Here is an 8751-nt window from a genome sequence, read left to right on the forward strand (position 1 = left end):
CTGGGCTACATCTGTGCAGGGGTTCTAGGTTATCTCCATGCCTGGTACTTGGTTGGAGTATGAGTCTCTGGGAAGTTCCCTATGTTCAAATTTTCTTGTTCTGTTGCTCTCCTTGTGGAGACCCTGTCCTCTCCAGCTCTTACTATTTCCCAGTTCTTACCTAAAATTGCTCAACCATGTTTGTAGCAGCTTTATTTGTAATAGCCAGAAGCTGGAAACAACCCTGATGCCCCTCAACTGAAGAATGGATGCAGAAATTGTGGTACATCTACACAATGGAATATTACTCAGCAATGAAAAATAAGGAAATCATGAAATTTGCAGGTAAATGGTGGGATCTGGAAAGGATCATCCTGAGTGAGTTGTCCCAGAAGCAAAAAGACACACATTGTATATACTCACTCATATAGACATACAACATAGGACAAACCCACTAAAACCTGTGCATCTAAAGAAACTAAGCAAGAGAGAGGACCCTAACTAAAACGTCCAATCCCCATCCAGAAAGGCAAAGAGGATGGACATCAGAAGAAGAAGAAAACAGGAAACAACCTAGGAACCAACCACAGAGGGCCTCTGAAAGCCTCTGCCCCTCAGACTATCAAAGCAGATGCTGAGCCGGATGGGCAACTGTTGGGCAGGTGAACGGAATTTTAGGTAAGAACTGTTTAGTAAGTTTTAGGCCAGGCAAGGCTACATGGTGAAAACTGTAAAAAAATGTTATTAAAAAAATTAAATTCTGAAAAAAATATTTTGTATTTATTTATAAAACAATCATTTATAAAATTGCAAAAAATTAATAACAGATTAAGGGAAAAAGGTTACAAAATTATAAATATTTTTGTACTAAGAATTACAGACAATTTGGCCAATACTATTTCCTAATACATCTCCATATAAATGGCATTGACATAGGAAAACGCTACTGTAGTTGAGAAGGCTACCTTGCATTGAATATACCAAATATGTCTAATTAATGCAACCTTTGTTCATAAAGAGAAAAACACTCTTTGGGCATTTCTAGGAACATTATTTTGAGAAATATCAGTTTCAAATTTAGTTAACATGTTAATTTAAGAGGTTATGTGAGCTTGTCTATCAAGAACACAGAACATTTAAAATATGTGACAGTATAATTTCAGATCATTGTGAAATAATAATTATTTAACCAAAGAGGACATATAATATATAATGTATATATATTTGCATACAAGGAAATTATATGTCACTTAGTGTTTTTTTGTTTTTGTTGTTTTTGAGATAGGTATTGTTTATTTTTTATTTTTGTAAGTTGCAAATTTTTTTATTTTTTTATTATTAATTACACTTTATTCACTTTGTATCCCCCTGTAAGCCCCTCCATCCTCCCCTCCCAATCCCACCCTCCCTCCCCCTTCTTCACTCATGCCTCTCCCCAAGTCCATTGATGGGGAGGTCCTCCTCTCCTTCCTTCTGATCTTAGTCTTTTAGATCTCATCAGGAGTGGCTGCATTGTCATCTTCTATGGCCTGGTAAGGCTGCTCCCCCCTCAGGGGGAGGTGATCAAAGAGCAGGCCAATCAGTTTATGTCAAAGGCAGTCCCTCTTCCCATTACTATGTAACCCACTTGGACATTAAACTGCCATGGGCTACATCTGTGCAGGGGTTCTAGGCTATCTCCATGCCTGGTACTTGGTTGGAGTATGAATCTCTGGAAAGACCCCTGTGTTCAAATTTTCTGGTTGTGTCGCTCAGAGTCGAACACAGGTCTTCTGAAAGCATCTGGTACATTTATCTACTTTAATTTAGTCTTGATATATTTTTTTTAATCTTTAGCCAATTTTATTTTTGGTAGAAATAAGGAAATACAAATTTCCTTGGTATATGTGTGTGTGTGTGGTGTGTGTGTGTGTGTGTGTGTGTGTGTGTGTGTGTTAAGACAGGCACTCTCTGTATAGCTCTGACTGTCCTGGAACTCACTCTGTAGTATAGGCTAGCCTCAAACTTAAAATGGTGTGATTAAAAGCATGGGCCACCACCATCCAGCCATAAAATTATATTCCTAAGGTGACACAGTATATGCATACTAGATATGTTATTCAACTGTATGGAGTGTGTTTGCTTTTGTTTGGATAAAAATCACCAAAAGAAAAACCTGGAATCCACAGCATTGGTCTCCAAGACCTTGAGTGCTCAAGGTCTATAGACTTATAACAATTGTTACTAAGAAAATAATTGCACAGCTTTGTGACAGAATCTGGATATTTGTGTACTTTAGAGACTTACTTCTGGGCCTGGCCCACCGTTAGTCTGAGAAGTGGCAACAAGTGTTACCACCAGCACTTTCCCACAAAGCAATGCCAACCCCATCACCTTGGTTCCTAGGACCTTCCCTGCTAATAATGACTGAAATAGTACTGGAGAAATGATCCCTCTTTGGCCTGGGTGAAAGTGAATATGGGGTTTTCTAGCATTTATCAAGTCCTGGCTCTGACAGAGTACAGTTTTCCAGTGTGCCCCAAATAGTCATGAGTAGAACATGTCTTCAGCCGGAATGTAACAGTGACAAGGGTAGCATCGTAAGATGTAGTAGTGGCATCAGTCCAGACAAGAGGGTGACTGAAGAATTTTAGATAGTTGTCCAGGACTGAAAAAGATAAACATGAAGTGGAGATGATGAAGATGGAGGAAAATATAAAGAAGGCAAGAAAGGATAGAGGCTCAAGTCACACAGTCCACAGACACAGAGACAAATTCTTCCATGTAGAATGGGGCATTGCACCTACACTCAGTTGTAGTGGTAGAATCTTGAGGCAATACTGAATTTGCCTTTTTCTTGTGGTCAGCTTTGCAGTGGACAGGAAGCAAATCCAGGGTAGAGCTTCTTAAAGCACTCATGGCTCTTTAGTGTTCAGGAGACATAAAAATGTCATCCGCGAAAGGAGATTTAAACAAATAGCCCAAAATAAAACTTGTCTTAAAGCTTTATTTTCATATTTAATTGTGTGTATGTGTGTGTGGGCATGTGAATATGAGTGCAGTCCCCAGTGGAAGCTTGAAGTGGCATTAGATCCCTTGGAGCTGGAGTTATAGGCAGTTGTGAGACACCTGATCTGAGTCAAGGGAACTGAACTCTGGTCCTCTGTAAGAGCAGCATATACTTCAGGCCACTTGGGCGATCTCTCCTGTCCTAGAAAACAGTACTTAATTGTGAAAACTGACACTTGATCAGATTTGAAGTTTGTTCATTTATGGCAGGGTCTCTTTTTACATAGTCCTGGATGTCCTGAAATTTACTCTGTAGACCAAACTGGCCTCAAACTCACAGAGATGTGCCTGCCTGTGCCTCCTGAATGCTGGCGTTAAAGGCATACACATGACACAGAATTATGTTTATGCCTGATGTCCGTATGGGGTATGTGTACAAAGATGAAATTGTCAATAGATGTCAAAAGAGGGTTCTTAAAACCCTGGAGCTTGACCAACTTGGGTACTGGAAGCTGAACCTGTGTCCTCTGAAAAAACAGGACACTTGACAACTGAACCATCTTTCCATTCCCTAAATTTGAAGACAGCACAATTGATGCAACATTTCCTCACATGGAAACCCAAGAAGGAAAAAAGTATAACAAAACAAACATGTTGCTTAAGAGTTATCACTATTTCTCAATTCAAAGGAGAAAAATAAAGCATGATTATTTTGTTTTGTTGTTTTGCATTATGAGGTCTTGCACTAAATCCCCAAGCTCTTGAATAGCCTTAAAGTTGATAGGTGAGAAAAAGACACATAAATACTTTGTAGAGCATAATTCTGTAAATTTCCTGCTCTTTAGGAAACCATATCTTTCAGATGTTAAATATATATGAGCTATATAGACAGGAGATGTATAAAATATTATAAATACTAAGCTCCTCTAAGAATTTAATGTGCATCCAAATTATCTGGTGGTCCTTGTTAAAATGTCCACCTCAACATAGTCATTTTTGGTGTTGCCTTAAAAAATGTATATTTTAAAAATAACCCCCAAACACCCATAGTTTACAATAACCCTGTTTTATAGTCACATTAAAACATAAGAATACATATCAGGAAAACTTTCTAAGAAATTAGACTCCATAATGTAGGAAATTTTCTCTGCTTGGGTTTCCATGTGAGAAAATGTTGCATCAACTGTCTGTTCATCCACTCTTCAAATCTAGGGCCTGAAGGGTTGGTTCAGTTGTTAAGAGTGATGCTGCTCTTCCAGAAGTTAATGTCACACTAGGACACTGAAAAAATGTAAGTATTATGGCATTCTGGTTAAATGCTTCAGCTTCACAGGTTAAATATTAGTCACTTAAAGGGTAATTAACCTATCACCATATAACCATTTAGCTGTATTTCAGGATTCTAGAATTGGTCTTGTTGTTAATAGAGTTTGTTGTTGTTGTTGTTTATTTACTCACTTTACATCTCAATCATAGGCCCCTTCCTCTTCTCCCTATCAGGTCCCACTCTTCCTCCCTCTTCTCCCTATCCCTCCTTCTCTATCCCTCAGGAAAAGGGATTATCCCCCCAACCTAACCTAGCACATCAAGTAACATCAGTACTGACTGCATCCTCTTCCTCAGTGGCCTGGAAGGGCAGCTCGACCAGTGGAAGTGATCAAAAAGCCAACAACATAGTCCATGTCAGAAGTAGCCCTTCTTCCCCTTACTAGGGAACCCACAGAAAGACTAAGTTGCTCATCAGGTATATGTAGGTGGCCTAGGTCCAATCCATGCATGGTCCTTGGTTGGTGTCAGTCTCTGCAAGCCCTCTTGGGCCCAAGTTAGTTGGCTCTGTTGGTCTTGTAGAGCTCCTGTCCCCTCCAGGTCCTTCTATCCTTCTCTCCATTTTGCCACAAGAATCCCTGCACTTTACTCACTGTTTGGCTGTGAATCTCAGCATGTTTCTGTCAGGTGCTGGGTGGAACCTCTCAGAGGACAGCTATATCAAGTTCTGATCTGCAAGCATAGCAGAGTGTTAATAGTGTCAAGTTTAGCTCTCTTTTTTGGTGTGAGTCTTAGGTTTGGCCAAGCGCTGGTTGGATATTACCTCAATAGCTGTTCTGTCTTTGTCTGTGCACATCATGTAGGCAGGGTAAATTTTGGGTTGAAGTTTCTGTGGGTGGGTTGGTGTTTCCCTTCCTCTATTATGAGTCCTGTCTGGTTAGAGGGGCCTCTTCAGTCTCCATAAACCTGCTACTAGGAGTCTCAGCTCTCCTCCCAACTATTTCTCAGTTATTGCCCTGAATCCTCCCAAAAGCTTATCCTATCATAGGTCTCCAGCTTGTCTCAGAGATGACCCCATCCACAGTTTCTCTTCTCTTTGCAAGATCTCTGTCTTCCAAGTCTCACTCTCCTTAAATCTGATTCCCACCTTCCTTTCTGCACCCCCTCTTCAACCTTGATTCTTCTCTTTAACTACTTCTGCTGTATATTCCCTTTCTGAGTGAGATTCAAGCATCTTCCCTTTGGGCCCTCATTCTTACTTAGCTTCTGTGAATTCTCTTAATTGTAGTATGGTTATTATAAGGTTAATAACCCCACTTATAAGTGAGTACATGACACATGTGTCTTTCTGCATCTGGGGCACTCAGGATGGTCTGTTTTAATTCCATCCATCTGCCTGCAAATTTCATGATTTCCTTGTTTTAAATAACTGAGTGGTATTTCCTTTTCTTAATGTACCACAGTTTCTTTCTCCATGCTTCAGTTGAGGGACATCTGGGTTGTTTCCAGTTTCTGATTATTATAAACAAAGCTGCTAAGAACATAGTTGAACAAATGTCTTTGTTGTATGGTGGAACATCTTTTGGGTGTATGCCCAGGAGTGGTAAAGCTGAGTCTTGAGGTAGAGTTATTCTTAATTTTCTGAGAAAGCATTAGATTGATTTCCAAAGTGATTGTACAAGTTTGCACTCCCACCAGCAATAAAGAAGTGTACTCTTCTCTACACATCCTAGCCAGCATGTTCTGCCCTTAAGTGTTTGATCTTAGCCATTCTGATGGATGTAAAATGGAATCTCAGAGTCTTTCTGATTTCCATTTCTCTGATGATTAATGATGTTGAGTATTTCTTTAAGTACTTCTCGGTCATTTGAGATTCCTCTGTTGAGAATTTTCTGTATATCTCTGTACCCATTTTTTAATTGGGTTATTTGGTTTGTTGGTGTTTAATTTTTTGAGTTCTTTGTATATCTTGGATCTTGGCTCTTTGTCAGATGTGGGGTTAGTGAAGACCTTTTCCCAATCTTTAGGCTGCCATTTTTCTCTATTGACATTGTCCTTTGCCTTATAGAAGCTTTTTAGTTTCATGAGGTCTCATTTTTTAATTGCTAAGCTTATGGAGCTCTGTAAGCTATGTACCCCTCGCAGGCAGGAGGAAGGCTGATTAGCCTCTGATGTGGGTGTTCCTGGGGGACCTACAAGACTGGATGATCCTGTGGCCAGCAGGCCTCTTCCAGAGGGAAGAATATGAAGCTCAGATAGCTGTGTACCTGTGGAGATGAGAAAAATCTAGAAGTTGGCTTTCAGCAGCCTATAAGATAGTAAACCTATACTTCCTATAAGATAGAAACCTTACTTCCTAAAAGATAGTAAACCAGGAAATGGAGAGATGGTTCAATGTTTAACAACTTGGTTTTCTTAAAGTAGACCAGATTTTGATTCTGAGAACTGGTATTTATAACTCCAGTTCCAGGAAATCCAATACCCTCTTCTGGTCTCTGTAGGCACTAGGCAAGCATGTGGTGCACATACATGCATGCAGGGAAAATAAATTCGTACACAAGGTGGAGAGGAGCAACCTGATATGCGTAGTAGTGTCCTACGACCCGAGGCCATGATAAAATCCTGGCCCATGCTGCCATTGTTGGTGGGTTGGTGACAGTGTAGCAGTAGGGGTTTGGTCAATGTCTGTGACTCATATGGTCATGCAGATTTCCCTGCTCTGCACTGCAACCTGGGATCTTGTTGATTTCCAAGGGCTATGCAGAGTGGGCCCTGCACCTTACCTAACAGCACAGTAGAGCTGAGTCAATAGGCCCTGAAGGTGAGACCTGAGTAGAGCTGACCCTGCCCCTTGCCAGATGTGGCTTTGGGAAAGCTATTGGAATAGTGCTGGAGAGCTCACACTGGTTTTGTGGGCACAGAAGAGCTGGCAGTGGGCTGACCAACTCAGCTACACCCAGGCACAGATACAGGGCTTTGAGATCGCCCACTCCAATATCTACCATACCTATGAAATGTTGGAGCAATTGAAAGAGCCAGTCCTTCAGATCCAAAGCTACAGGATCTTCATAATACAGGGCAACAACAGGATATCCTAGAGGAGTCCCAGTGATGATTAAGTATTGACTGTGTAGCAGAAGCCTGAGGCCTCAAACCAGACCAATGACTCATTGCAATGAACATTTCCAAGTATGTGTGGGGGAAAAAAAAAAAGATGCTTTTTCCGCATCCAAGGAGATGATGATGTGTTTTTTTTTTCTTTTAGTTTGTTTATATGGTGGATTACATTGATGGATTTTTGTATATTGAACCATTCTTGCATACCTGGGATAAAGCCTAATTGTTCAGGGTGGATCTTATCTTTGATTTGTTCTTGGATTCAGTTTGAGTATTTTGTTGTGTATTTTTTGCATCAACGTTCATAAGATAACTTTGAAGTTCTCTCTCTCTCTTTTTCTGGGTCTTTGTGTGGTTTAGGAATCAAGATGACTGTGGCCTCATATAATATGTCTGGTAATGTTCCTTCTGTTTCTATTTTGTGGAATAGTTTGAAGAGTATTTGTATTATTTCTTCTTTGAAGGTCTGGTAGAATTCTGCACTGAAGCCATCTGGCCCTGGGATTTTTTTGGTTGGGAGACTTTTGATGACTGCTTCTATTTCCTTAGGGAATATAGGACTATTTAATTTGTTTACCTATCAAGAAAATTGTCCATTACATTTAGATTTTCAAATTTTGTTGTTTACAGGCTTTTGAAGTAACAATTATTTTCACAGCCAAACTTTGGGCAGAGCACAGCGAGTTGTAGAAAAGACTGGGGGAAAGAGAAGGACCCAGAGCCTACAGAAGCTCCATAAAGAAGACCAACAGGACCAACTGGGGTCCTGAAGAGACTGGCACCAACCAAGGACCATGCATAATGAGGACCAAGACTCCCTGCTCATATGTAGCCAGCAGGGAGCTCAGTGTCCATGTGGGTCCCCTAGGGGCTGTCTCTGACATGGACTCTGTTGCTTGCTCTTCAGTCACTTCCCCCTGTTGGAGGGATGGGGTGGGAGCATTGCCAGGACACAGACAAAGAAGAGACAGGCAGTCCTAATGAGATTTGATAGGCTGGGATCAGATGTTAGGTGAGGAGGGCTCCTCCTTTCTGAGAAACAGTGAAAAGGAATAGGAGGGAAAAGGGAAGGAGAGTGGAACAGGGAGAGATGCAGGAGGGGCTACAATCTGGATGTAAAATGAATAAATTATATTAAATATAATATAAATAAATTTATGTTTATAAAATTATTTATAAATATAAATAATTTATAAATAAATTATAATAAATAATTTAAATTTTAAAAAGGGGCTATAGTGGGACACAGAGTGATACACTACAGTGAGATTCCACAGTGCAAATTTTGTATGTTTTTTTTAATTTATTTTTATTTTATTTTGTGGGGAGGCTGTAAGAATGCAGATACCAAGGGACAGGGAGGTGAGTAGAATTGGGCTGCATGGGGTGAAATTCACAAAG

Source organism: Meriones unguiculatus, chromosome 1, assembly GCF_030254825.1.
Source record: "Meriones unguiculatus strain TT.TT164.6M chromosome 1, Bangor_MerUng_6.1, whole genome shotgun sequence".
NCBI lineage: Eukaryota > Metazoa > Chordata > Mammalia > Rodentia > Muridae > Meriones > Meriones unguiculatus.